Source organism: Thunnus thynnus, chromosome 5 (assembly GCF_963924715.1).
Source record: "Thunnus thynnus chromosome 5, fThuThy2.1, whole genome shotgun sequence".
Classification (NCBI taxonomy): Eukaryota; Metazoa; Chordata; class Actinopteri; order Scombriformes; family Scombridae; genus Thunnus; species Thunnus thynnus.
The window spans coordinates 11,526,221-11,538,747 of NC_089521.1; the positions used below are offsets into that span (position 1 = coordinate 11,526,221).

Consider the following 12,527-nt stretch of genomic DNA (forward strand, 5'->3'; position numbering starts at 1 on the left):
GGAGACCAGTGGACCTCAAACAATAACAAAAGAACATTCCTTTCTAATAAGACACACAGTAATAAGGTAAAAAGTAATTATTTTACTTTAACAATTTTGTATTAAAATGATAAGCCAGCCATTTGATCTTTCATTACTTTAACATGTGTGTGTGGGTGTGTGTGTGTTACAGAGAGAGAGAGAGACAGATAGTCTTTGTTTCTCATCTGTGATATGAAAGCCCACCTCTATTAGAAAGTTTTGGCACAATACACTGAGCTGAAATTGCTTTTCCCCTGAGATCTGCACACTAATAAAAATGTCACCACAAAATAGAACAAAATAGGCTGTTTCCCTTAAAAAGACTTGTATTTCAAAGGTAGTTGTAAGATGTGAAGCAGGAGGAGGCAGCAGGGCTCCCCAGTGGATAACACTCACAGAAGATAAAGGAAGGGGGAGGGCAGAAGACAGAGTGCACATGCAGGCAACAGACTCATCTGTCTAATTACTTTCTGTGTCAGCCCCCCTCCCCTCCACTCTGTCAACCAGCTTGAGTCACCAGCAGGCATGAGGAGCTCAGAAAGTTGGGAGAATGCTGACATTGTAATTAGAAACTCATGAGGGAAGTTTTCTGTTGTGATTTTAATAAGACTTTTTACTGTCAGAGGGAGATAACACTTCCAGTGATACCCTTTAAGACATCATTAATCTTAGTAACACACACACACACACACAAACAAATATAGACCTTTATTTAGGTTTTAGAAACGAGCGGAAAAGTTTTCAGTCCCTACTCTAATACTACTACTATAATACTCTAATTGTAACCGAGGAGCTGTTCAGTTTTTATTTCAAAGCGTTTTTAACACACAGGCTTTTACTAAAGAATGGCTCCTGTGCGTGCTGTGACTCAGGGGTTGTCTTGAAGATCCTCCTCTACTGGGATGTTAGAGGAAGCAGAAGCGCCACAGGGCATCAGCACACACTAGACATCTCTGTTATGCTCATGTGACGGCTTCGACATTTGACCTTTCATCCATACATTAGAACTGAAGGGGGTTAACATCCGAATGCCTTTGGCTATTTCACCATCAGGTGATTCACTCAGCACCAGCTTAACGACTGTCAGATTTTGATGCTGACCCTGAACTCTGACTAAATAATAGATTTCTTTTCTGAATGTGTCAGTACCTCATCTGTTGGTTTTTTTGCTGATCAGACATTACAAAGTCATTTATAAGTAATATAATCTATGAGTATTGTTAGTATGACTTTTATCTGACCCTATGTACTTTACTGATTTTGGGTGGTGGACATGTGACAGAAATATTTCATAGTCTGCATGTCACCTTATGTAATATGGTATAGCCCTTCTGGGGGGCCTTTTAGATACAAACAATGGGTCCATGGTCAAGATTGGAGCTGTTCCAGATGTGATATGTTATGATACATAATATGTTGTAAGGTAGCTGTCAATCACTTGATGGATGGCTCCCAACTGAATTAATGCCCATGGAGAACCTATGTTATTCATGTGATAAGATACAGATGTGTAACCCTATATAAGTTATGCACCGACAGTGGTACGGTGCCCAGACCATCTTTGTACATGGAATGGACCCGATGGCCATCGTCTAATAAACGTCTTCAAAATAAGAACTTCGCCAGCTCTTCCTTTGAACGATACATCATCACACATCCATCCTTTCAAGTATAATTTATATGACTACACCACATCTGTCACTATATAGTTATTGCCTGACTAGACAGGCCATATACAATGTGAAGACTATAATTTATCTTTGGAGCTTCCCAGTCTGAATTGATCTTTGTGACTTTTGTTCACAATATAAATGTCCTTTGATTAATTCCTCTTGCCTCACACCCAGATAACAGATGTCACACTTTTTCCTTAAGTCCAATTCTTTATAGGTGTCTAACCAAGCATCTTCTGCCATGTCCACTATCACCATACTCCAGTATGTTCTTTAACCCTGTTCCTGTTAGCTCTAATCCTTTAATTTCCTCCATCATTACCTTTCTCTCTGATACATATTTGCAGCCGATGATCACATGTTCCACAGTTTCTGGTAATTGACAACGTTTACAGAGATTCTGAAGCCATAAAAATGGTGTACAATTCAACTGTATACACAGTTCTGAAGTGTATGCACAAATCTGAAGTGTGTTCGCATATTTCAACCTTGTGACTTTGAGCTGCAACTGCAGAACCTTTAATCTGTTGTTGGATCCTTTGATCCATCAGTAAAAACATGCACATAGTCTGTATACTTATAATCCGTGTAACAATAAAACTCACTCACTATATCTGCATTTCTATTTCTTGACTAAATTTGAAGCAATTCCAGATCTACCACAATAGCTTCTAGTATCCACACAGGGATCATTGGCCATGACACAATTGGACAAAAGTCCGTCTCAAATACTGCTAAGTCCTTTGCTGCTGCATCTCCTGTCCAGCCAAAACTTGACTTTGGTGTTGTTTCCCTTTCCCAGCAGGTTCGAAGCACTTTTTTGATTGGGTGACTATCTCCATGACCTCTCATATTTATCCAGTAGTTGATCAGAAGTTGTTGCCTTCATAAACAGAGTGGCATTTCTCTTTTCTCAACTTGAAGGGAACACACAGGGGATGAGTAAGATTTCCTCCTCAGTGTTTACCTATGACTGTTCAGAATCTTTGAAAATATTGTGCAGTCTGAGAGGATGTAAGCTGCTCAAAACTGGTGGAAATATTGTGCAATCTATATCCGTGACGGATGCAAGCTGTTAAGTTTGAGTAAATGAGATGAATAGAGGGCTATGTTTGGAAGAGACAACTTGCAAAACAGGAAGATAATGGGACACAGGGTTGAGGGTCACAATGACCCTGAGGCCACATCTGGCGCCACCTCCGAGTGTGGTCTGAGCAATCGGATCTCAATGTGTCCTCAATGCGTCTTGAGTGCCATTCACACCTGTACTTAGAGCCTTCCACTTCTGATCGGATCACCCAAGATGCATTTTAATGCCAAGTGTGAACAGGACCCAAGACCAAGGAGGTCAATGTGGATTACAGGCAGGAGGGGTCACTCCTCTCCCATTCACCATCAACAGCACAGTGGTGGAGAAGGTGGACATTTCCAAATACCTGGAGGTAAACATTCACAAGGACTTGACATGGGCTAGCCATACCACCACTGTTGTTAAAAAGGCCCAACAGCGTCTACACGGCCTCAGGAGACTAAAAAAATTAGGTCTGAGGCCCCAAATCCTTAGGCACTTCAACCACGCACCATAGAGAGCCTGAGGAACAGTTTTTTTCCCTCACGCCATAAGACTACTAAATAAATAACACACACACACACACACACACACAAAGTGCAATCTAACCTCTGTGCAATATTCTGACCAATGATTGTACATTTGCAATGGAAAAATACAATATGTATACTTAAATACAATATGTCATGCTTATCCCGATACTTTGCTACTTATATTTACTTTGGTGATGTTTTATGACCTTGTGTATGGGTGTTACTACTCTGTAGAGATAATAGAGGCCAGCCACACCTGTCTGTTGAAAGTACAATGACAGACTGTGTGTTTGTAGAGATAGGAAAAGGAGGCCAGCTGCACTGTCCATTGAGAGTATGATAATGAACTGTGTGTGTGTAGAGATAACGGATAACGGAAGAGGAGGCCGGCCGTTCAGAGCATGTTTTGTACTTTACCTAAGATAGCTCACTGTATATATATATGTGTGTGTGTGTGTGTGTGTGTGTGTGTGTGTGTGTGTTTATTTATTTATTTATTTTCTATTATATTTTATATGTCATTATATTTATTTACTGTTTTCCTGTAATGGAGCCTCTCAGCCAAAGTATTTCACACAATTGTATAACCGGAGTGACAATAAACATCTTGAATCTTGAGATTGTTTTTGTATTTTTCAGTGTTGAAACTGCTCAGTTTTGACAAAAAATCACTGGACTCATGTGTCTGTATCTGTACTTTTATAGAGGTGTGTGTTTTTTTATCGTAGTAAGCAAAGAGCATAAGTTTGTGTGGCAGAAAGCATTGACACATCATTTTACATATTTTACATGTTTTATGTTGTATGAAAACCAAATTTTCCTTCTGTTTCTGACTTCCGTAAAATAAGATTTTAGGAACCACTGATCCCTGATAAAAGATTTTATCAACAAATAAGCTTCTATCACACAAAGAGGGTCTTTAGTAAGAGTAATTTTGTTGTACCTCAAAGTGTGGTGGCCCTCAAAGGATTCTGGTTCATGTGACCTTGTGATATCCTCACTTATCTAATCTAACCTTTGTAAAGCCTGCAGAGAACTGTGTTGTCCACTTGAAATCTTTGAACCCTCAACACTTTCTTCACAGTGTTATCAGACCTCTTAAGATTTATTGGCCTCTTATCTTTGATTGTTTTTACTTTATAAAAAAGGTGCTGACTCTAATCAGCTAAATACTTATGTTGTAGAACATCCTGTTTGAGAAATTGCTTATTTCAGTCAAGATACTCAATAATTACGGCAATACAAGTGACTTTCACATCATCAGCAAACAAACTTTTTGATTCACACTACGCGAGAAATAGTGGCCATCTCACTTTCAGGGCTTGCAAGAATTGATTATTCAGTGTTATATCAAAGGCACATTTAAAGACTTCTGGGAATTATGTCGCTCATGAATATGTCAAGCAAACACAACATAATGACAGGCTTCTAATTTGTTTGCACCCCATTGGCCAGATCAGGACATAAAATTATGTTGTTTTTCTTCTTCTTCTTTTTTGGTTTTCTAAACACATTAAGTTTAACACATTTCCTAAGCCCCAAATTTGATCTTATTCCAAAGTGTTGACAAAGGAAAAAAATGTTAATACTGATATACATATTAACTGTCATATAATATGATTATACATTATTAAGAGCCTCACCTTTCTGGCACACTCTGATCTTCACACTCCGTAAACAAGAAGCAGTAGGACCTCACTTGATCCCAAGGAGACCTGTGTTTTTCTGTTGTTTATGATTTTACTGTGTGACAAACCTTTTGGAAAAACCATCATAAAACACTGAAAAGCTGGAAAGGACATGGTCACTTTAAATGTAAACCCCCAGAGCCTGACTTATCTACCGATAGAGGACAATCTCATTTGAGAACATTAGAACAAATGGTTCGAATTAGGTCCAAAGGAGACCGTCTACTGTATGTCATTATGCGGCAGATCATCCAAGAACAAAGAGAAATAGGGTGGAGGGGTGTTGCACCACTTATCTGGTACTTGTAAACCCATTTTCACACCCTTTTATCAGGGATTTCCATAGTCACACCTCTATTCATGTCACTCAACGACCCTCCTGCAACTCTCCTTTAAAGTTATATGTTGGGGAATTGGACTGGAATGAACTCTGCTTAAATTATTTGACAAGGCTGCAGAGAACTAGTCAGGGCAGCTGATAACTGCAGGCTACTGCTTTGAGCTGCAATCACAGATGGACAAGAAAATAGTTATGACACAGTTGGATGAAAGTCCTTCTCAAATACTGTCCCTGCTGCATTTCCTGTCCACCCAAATTTGACTGTGGTATTCTCTCCCTTTCCAAGCAGGTCTGAAGAACTTTTTTGGTTGAGTGACTATCTCCATGGCCTCTCAAATTTATCCAGTAGTGGACTAGAAGTTATCTGCATAAACACAGTGGCATTTCTCTTGTCTCAACTTGTAGGGAACACACAGCCTAGATAGCATACGGAAGTGGGCCACTCCAGGCCATGATGCGACACTGCTGGCCTTCTTCTGGCCTGGACAAAATGGATATGAGCCTGAAATGGCCCACATGTAAAATAGCAAATATGGCCCAAATATCCCAAATCAAATGTGGGCCTTTTTTGGTAAAGATGCAGTGGTCTCGCTTAATGTGGGCCAGATCTGGTTTATCTGGTTTGTTCTTGGTTGACATAACCAGGAGGAGGACTGTTGCACATAAGGATATGAGATCACTGATGAAGTCACTGAGCTTATAGATGCAACACCACCAAGACATTGCTGCCCTTCTGTGTTATTCATCTGTTTGGTCCTGTGATTAAACCAAGAGATTCTGGATGGAGTTCTGGATTATTTATATAGCCTAATATTTATTTCCTGCATATCCCCACTAACTTCATTTATAGGGTAAAACTTTGGAGAATTTTGTTTCAATACAATGCATTCATGGGTTTGAATTGGATTTATGTTTGCTGTTGAGGAATAGCTGCAGCTCCTCCTCCATCACTGTCGGCTGGAAAAGCATGTGGTCTTGCTGTTTGTATGTTTATATTTGGATAGAGGCCATTTGTTCTGTGTTGACAAGAAACTCAAGTTACAGATGGAGGGCATAGGGGCACGGGATGGAATTTATTCCATCGCATTGTTTAGTTTATAAACTTTTCACTTTATTTAACCCTTCTATTTCTTCCTTCTGACTTTTACATTGCAGTAACAACCCATCATTTTGTTCCAACACTTTTTTCATAGTTCAAAGCAACAGCAACTTTACCATTTGTCTTTTCTTTTGTTTTTTTGAATTCTTTTCTGTAAACCATTTCTTTTGGTTTTCCACCTTACTACAAGGCTCCAAGCCTTGTACCAGGTTGAAAAAGTGACCACAACAGGCTGAGAGAGTTAATTTTCTGAGTTCTTTTAACAGAAAACCTCTGCCTTCTGCTTTCAGTGGAATCACATATTCCTCATATGGGCTATTCTTGGCCTGTTATTTGTAACATGGCACTGGCACTGGAATAGGGGAGACAACAAGACATTCCCCCCCCCACCCATTTTCAGGTGTTATGGTAATAAAGTGGTAATATCAAAGTCAGGTATTACAATCACAGAAATAAAGTCTAAGCCTAATGTTAGACCCTCAAATCCAATCATAATCAGAACACGGAGGACCGTGAGTAGCCTATTATGGCTACCAGTTCAGACTTGTTTGAATAATTTGTTTAATAATTTTTTCGACCAACATGAGCAGCACACGAACAGTTTGGTATTCTCCTGAACTTGAAATTTGCTTTGCCCATCTGCGTGATATTGGGGTGCCCAGCGCTGCATGCACAGTGAACCGCTCCGGTGAGACGTGCAAATAGCCAGCGCAAAGCAAGTTGTTGGTGTTTTTGTGGAAAATGGGTCTTAGACATTTCAGAACCACATCTGTTTCTGGAGCGAAGTCATTCCACTGCCACTTGGTGATTTTATCAACAAGAGCGAACTAAATACTCGCTGCAAATGTGCTGCAATAACGGATTAATGCAGGAAATATAAGTATAAGTTAATTTAGTTAAACACTCTCCAACCAAAATCAGCACAGAAAATAACATTTAATGTGGTGGAAGCATCTGTGCTGATCTGTAAATGGATGTGGATGATTCTTACAGTATCTGTTCTTCACAGCTGCATTATACTGTATGAAAAGCTTCTCCTTCAGTTCATTAAATTTTTGCAGCATCTGAAGGCAGCATGACTGATCAAACTTGGTTGTAACTCAATATTCTTCCTTTTTATGAATGACACGTTTGGTTACCAGGGCTCATCATAGCCTCTTTTCCAACTTTTATTTTCAGCAAAAGTAGCGTCTCATGTTTTATTCATGAGACACAGTGCAAACACTGTTGTGTAACATTAATTACTAAACTATGTGACCATTTACAAGGTGAGATAGGCTACATTAGAGTTATGGCTGACATAGCGTCGATCCAGTCTTGACCATTACATCATCCAAAGCTGGATGTCCCCCCATTTCAAAACACATTCTGGCGCTGCTGTTCCATGTTATTACAAAACCTTCAGACAGGCCTCCTGGACTGTCATTTTTCAATGGAATTACCTTTTTCATGTCAACTTCTATTATCATAGACAATCTAGATCAACCAGTTCAAGTACACTTAGTGTCTTACATCAAGAAACCATCACTAATGCATTCAAATGTATCTAAGGGATACAGGTCTAAACAGCAACAGAGAAGAGGAATTTCCTAACCTACAGTAAAGAGGGTGGTAAATAATTTGTGCTGCTGAAATACATGATATTCTGTATCCCACCACTGCCATCAAAGTTCTGTAGGGTTTTCTTCAATTGTGATGATTGTAAAGACAAAGAATACTGAACCCACTTGAGTTCAACTCAAGAATTTATTACTGCCGGGAAGCAGAACAGTATGTTGAACACAGTCTCTGAATATTCTGAATTAGGCTACACAGTTCATTTCTGTAGGATTCTTAAACTCCTCCCTACATCCCTATACAGACATGTTTCTCTATTCCAAATTTATCCCTTCCTTATGTTCTTTATGGCACATATGCTATTCCTATTTGCCATATAGGGGTCACACAGGGGTGACGCTATAGAAAGGATCCTTTATATGGTCAGCACATTCCTGTAGAAATATCTGTTTGTGGCCAGTAGCTCTCTCTCTCTGTCCGGGGGGGGGGGGGGGGGGTCTCCCCTGTGGTTGTCTGTGATTGATTATGTGGATGATGTCTCAGTTTTGGTGAGTATTGTTGTGTAGTTTATGGGGGGAGGGTGGAGGACCACAGTTGCCGGGTGACTACAATGGAGTGCTAGGAGTGTACCTGGGTTTGGAGGGCTGGGTCAAGAAGAACCAAGAAGAGGTTCTACCTAAGGCACTCTCCAAGCTGGCAAAATGGAAATGGCTTCTCCCCAAAGTTTCATATAGAGGGAGGACACTGACTATAAACATCCTGGTGGTATTAGCAGTATGGCACAGACTTTCTGCACTAAACCCTCCTGCTGGTCTCCAACAGGATCTACAGAGGAATTTTGTGGATTTTTCTGGTCTGGTCATCACTGGCTTAGAGCTGCAGTCCTGTATCTGCCTGTACAGAAGGAGGGGGCGGCTGTCCATTCCGAGAACTGAAACAGTGGGCCATCTGAAACAGGCTGAAGGTGTGGGGTGGAAGACACCTCAGCAATTAGCCATGAAGGCAAGCATCACATCACTAAGGCGGTGCATCGATGCAAGGTTGTACGGAGGATTGCAACACTTGATTTGGTCTGAATTTGGCCTAAGACTCATGGCAAGACTTAGAGGAAAGGTCTGCCAAGTCAAGTGTGAGAGTTTTTGGAAAGGTCACGTGAGACGGGGGGGGGGGGCCTCCAGTTTTTCCCTTCCTTGCAGTGTCAGCTGAGACTCAAGGGAGGCAGGAGGAATGCATGGGGGGGCTGTTGTCCTTTGCTTCTCTGAGCCTGCAGGACATCAGGGAGCCTCAGTGACTGGACACTCTGAGAGGTCAGACTATGGCAAGGTTTAGGTGGAGGGTGCTTTACAAGCCCCCGATAACAAAGAGATCAGGTGATCTGCAGTGGAGGGTGCTTCATGGGGCCCTAACAACTATTTTTTTCTGTACAAAAGACATAAGAATGTGGGTAATGGCTGTCCTTTCTATAATTTTCCTGAGACTGTTGTACATGAGTTCACTGAATGTGAAGAAAATTAGGGCATGATGAGTGACTTGTTCAAGATTTGAATGAGCTGTACTTAATAACAACTGCAAATTGTAAAAAATATATGTACAGTATATTACTTTGATTAAAGACCAGTAGGATAGCCTGCTGTTTTAAATCTCTTCTTCAGGAACTAATGGTTGCAAAAATGCCACCATCACTTTAATGTAAGTTATCACTTTCAGTGAGGGCACTGATATTTAACCTCAGATGTCCGCTGACAGTGATCACCTCCATTGTGCTGAAGGTAATTTAACATGCAGAACATTCAACCCCGCCCCAAACACCACTGTATATCAATGCAAAGCGCATAAAACATCCCTGTGTTAGGCCACTAAACCTCAGGTTAAGGTCATGAGATCCATAACCTGAGGGAGTCCTCGAGGGTGTCTGGGTCTGGTGCTTCCTGTATTTCAATAAGAGGAAATACCTGTGTCTAACTCAATTAAGATCTTTTTGTATGCAGTTGTTTTCAGGTTGACTGTCTTTCGAAAAGCACCAGGGAGCCAATCCTGTAAGACTTCTTTGTTCTGCTGAAAACTATTTAAAATAAACTACTGTGCCTCTCCCTCCTTTGAGACAATCCCTCATGTCCTCTGTGTTGGAAGGTAATACCTCCATATATTATCACAATATATTAATCAACTACATCAGTGTTTTGTGTTGTTTCATGAATGTTGAGTATTTGCAGCCCATTTCCATGACAGGTCCACATTTAGTAACTGTTCTGGAGTTTTTGACTATTTCATATGATTTTCATTAGCAAATGGGGAAAATTCAGGTGTTATGGATAGATTTTACATGTTCTTTTTGTCTAAAGAGAGCCCAGTATTTGTATCTGTATTTGTTGAGGCAGCAAAATTATTTGTATTTGAATAAAAATGGAAATAAGCATAACAATCCTGTCTTTGTTTTTATTACACTTATAATTTTAGGATATTAAAGTGTTAAAATAAGTGTTCTTCAATAAACTATTATAATAATTATGAACACTTAAATGTAATATTGGTTTATGGTTCTCATAAACCCAGAAATAAACACGTATAACCATAAACATACTGTTTTGAAAGGAGGACAGCTATAAGGATACACTCACTAACAGTCGTTAAAGCTCAAAAACAGGTGCAAGCTAACCCACATTGCCATGAGCTACAATTAGCGAAATAGAGCAAAACATAATTCTGAATTCCCATTTTCACAACAGAGAACAGCGTTTGCTCATACCGAAAAACGTGTCGCACTGAGCTTATGATGGATGGAAAAACAAGTTGAAATCACTAACATATAGTTGATGCCAACACGTCAAGGCAAACTACTCTGTTAGCAACAAACTAAACTTAATGTTAGCAAACGTTAGCTCTGGACAGCGGCTCAGTCAGGGGAAATGCACACATAGTTTTTATTTAAACAAGCTGACAACAATACTTTCAAAACATGGACACCTTTGCAATTTTGCTGGAAGATTTACCTGATGGTCAGCTTGTGGTATACTTCAAAGTTTGAGACTGCCTTGTATTCTGAAAATATCCCATATTGTTTATGTTTTTTGTTTATTATATACAGATTAGCAGTGACACACACTCCGTTCAGTGTCACATCAGCACAAGCAGGTGGAGCACAAATACCCAATGCGCTCACATGAGGAAAACCAGCAATTTGACATGTTCTTTTTTCCCCAGAAAACAAATAATTTTCAAAGTATTTTTATGAAATAAATATTTGTAAAAACCCACTATTTGTGCTTTGACGAATATCGTATTCGGAGCTGAATACCTATTCGGATTTGGCTCCACCCCTACTGAGCACTTTTTATTTTATCTGCCAATGAAGATGTGTGTGTGTGCTAATGATCAAAACCTCTGAACCAACTACTTAACGGATCTAATGGTAAGTTTTTTTTTCTCAACCACTGTTTCCAAGGTTAAGAGTGAGCTTTAAACCTTAATAACATCATGTGATGAATGCATTAAACACCTTGAGATAATAACCTTTAACTACCGTGAGACTATGGAGTAATATTACTAAAACTGAGCAGCATCATAAGGCTACATGAGCGTTTGCTCCTTTTCTGGTCCAATGTTTGGTATCTTTGCATAAAAGAGATGCAAAACTCTGACAATAGCCTTCTACTCAACAGCTGGCCTGTAAAACACAGTTCAGCTTCAAAAATCACACAAACACAATAATTATATTTACTGTTGTTCTGAATACTGACCAAACTCTCAAAATGAATCTTACAAATCTGTCCTCACTTGTAGAAACTTAGAGCAGTTTAAAAAAAAAAAAAAAGTTGCGTGCTGATATTTATTTGCTTGTGGTTACTCACCCAGTGTTGTGGCTGAAATATCAACTTGTCTAGTGCAGGTTGGAAAAGGTAATTAATACCAAAGACACAATATCTTTTGCAGTCAAACTGCCTTTAATGAATCACTGAAGTGTATGCTTCTTGAGCTCAAACAAACATTTTATACTTTCAGCCTCCGCCCAACACAGCCGTTAACACAAGCACCTCGTGTGCTGTCCGCATGTACCTGTTTCCTGTAAGAAAATCAATAACAACTCCATATATGGCGTCATGTCTGTTCTCCACAGCTTCCTGTTACTGCATTCAGTTCCCACTTCTAATGACCACTTCTTTAAATCAGGGTCGTCATGTGTATTTTGCACTTCAGATGACCTTTTCAGTTTCTTCTTTCCTAACAGACGACACACTCAGGCTCTTGCCACGAGAGTGGCAGGAGCCTGTGTGTGCATTCTGCCCGGGAGAGGTTGAAAGGGCAGAGTGACAGGGCAGCGCCAAAAACAAGGAGTTTCTATTCATGCGGAGGCCCAACTCCAGACTGTGAAATCACAATATTAGCGCACTGTCCATGATTGTGTTTCTGTTTCTGAAAGGAAGGATGTGTGATGATATCGTTCGAAGGAAGAGCGGGCGAAGTTCTTATTTTGAAGACATTTATTCGACGATGGCCATCGGGTCCATTCCATGTACAAAGATGGTCTGGGCACCGTACCACTGTCGGTG

The 12,527-nt window shown here is 40.0% G+C and overlaps 1 protein-coding gene across 1 annotated transcript in view; it reads right to left on the bottom strand.

Annotated features, from left to right (window-relative positions):
• Positions 1 to 11,945, bottom strand: part of si:ch211-106e7.2 (uncharacterized) — a 38,485-nt gene extending 26,540 nt beyond the window's left edge. The window contains exon 1 of the mRNA XM_067589218.1: positions 11,829 to 11,945. The gene's annotated coding sequence lies outside the window, so the exon portion shown is untranslated. The remainder of the gene's footprint in view (positions 1 to 11,828) is intronic.
• Between the last annotated feature and the right edge of the window lie 582 nt (positions 11,946 to 12,527).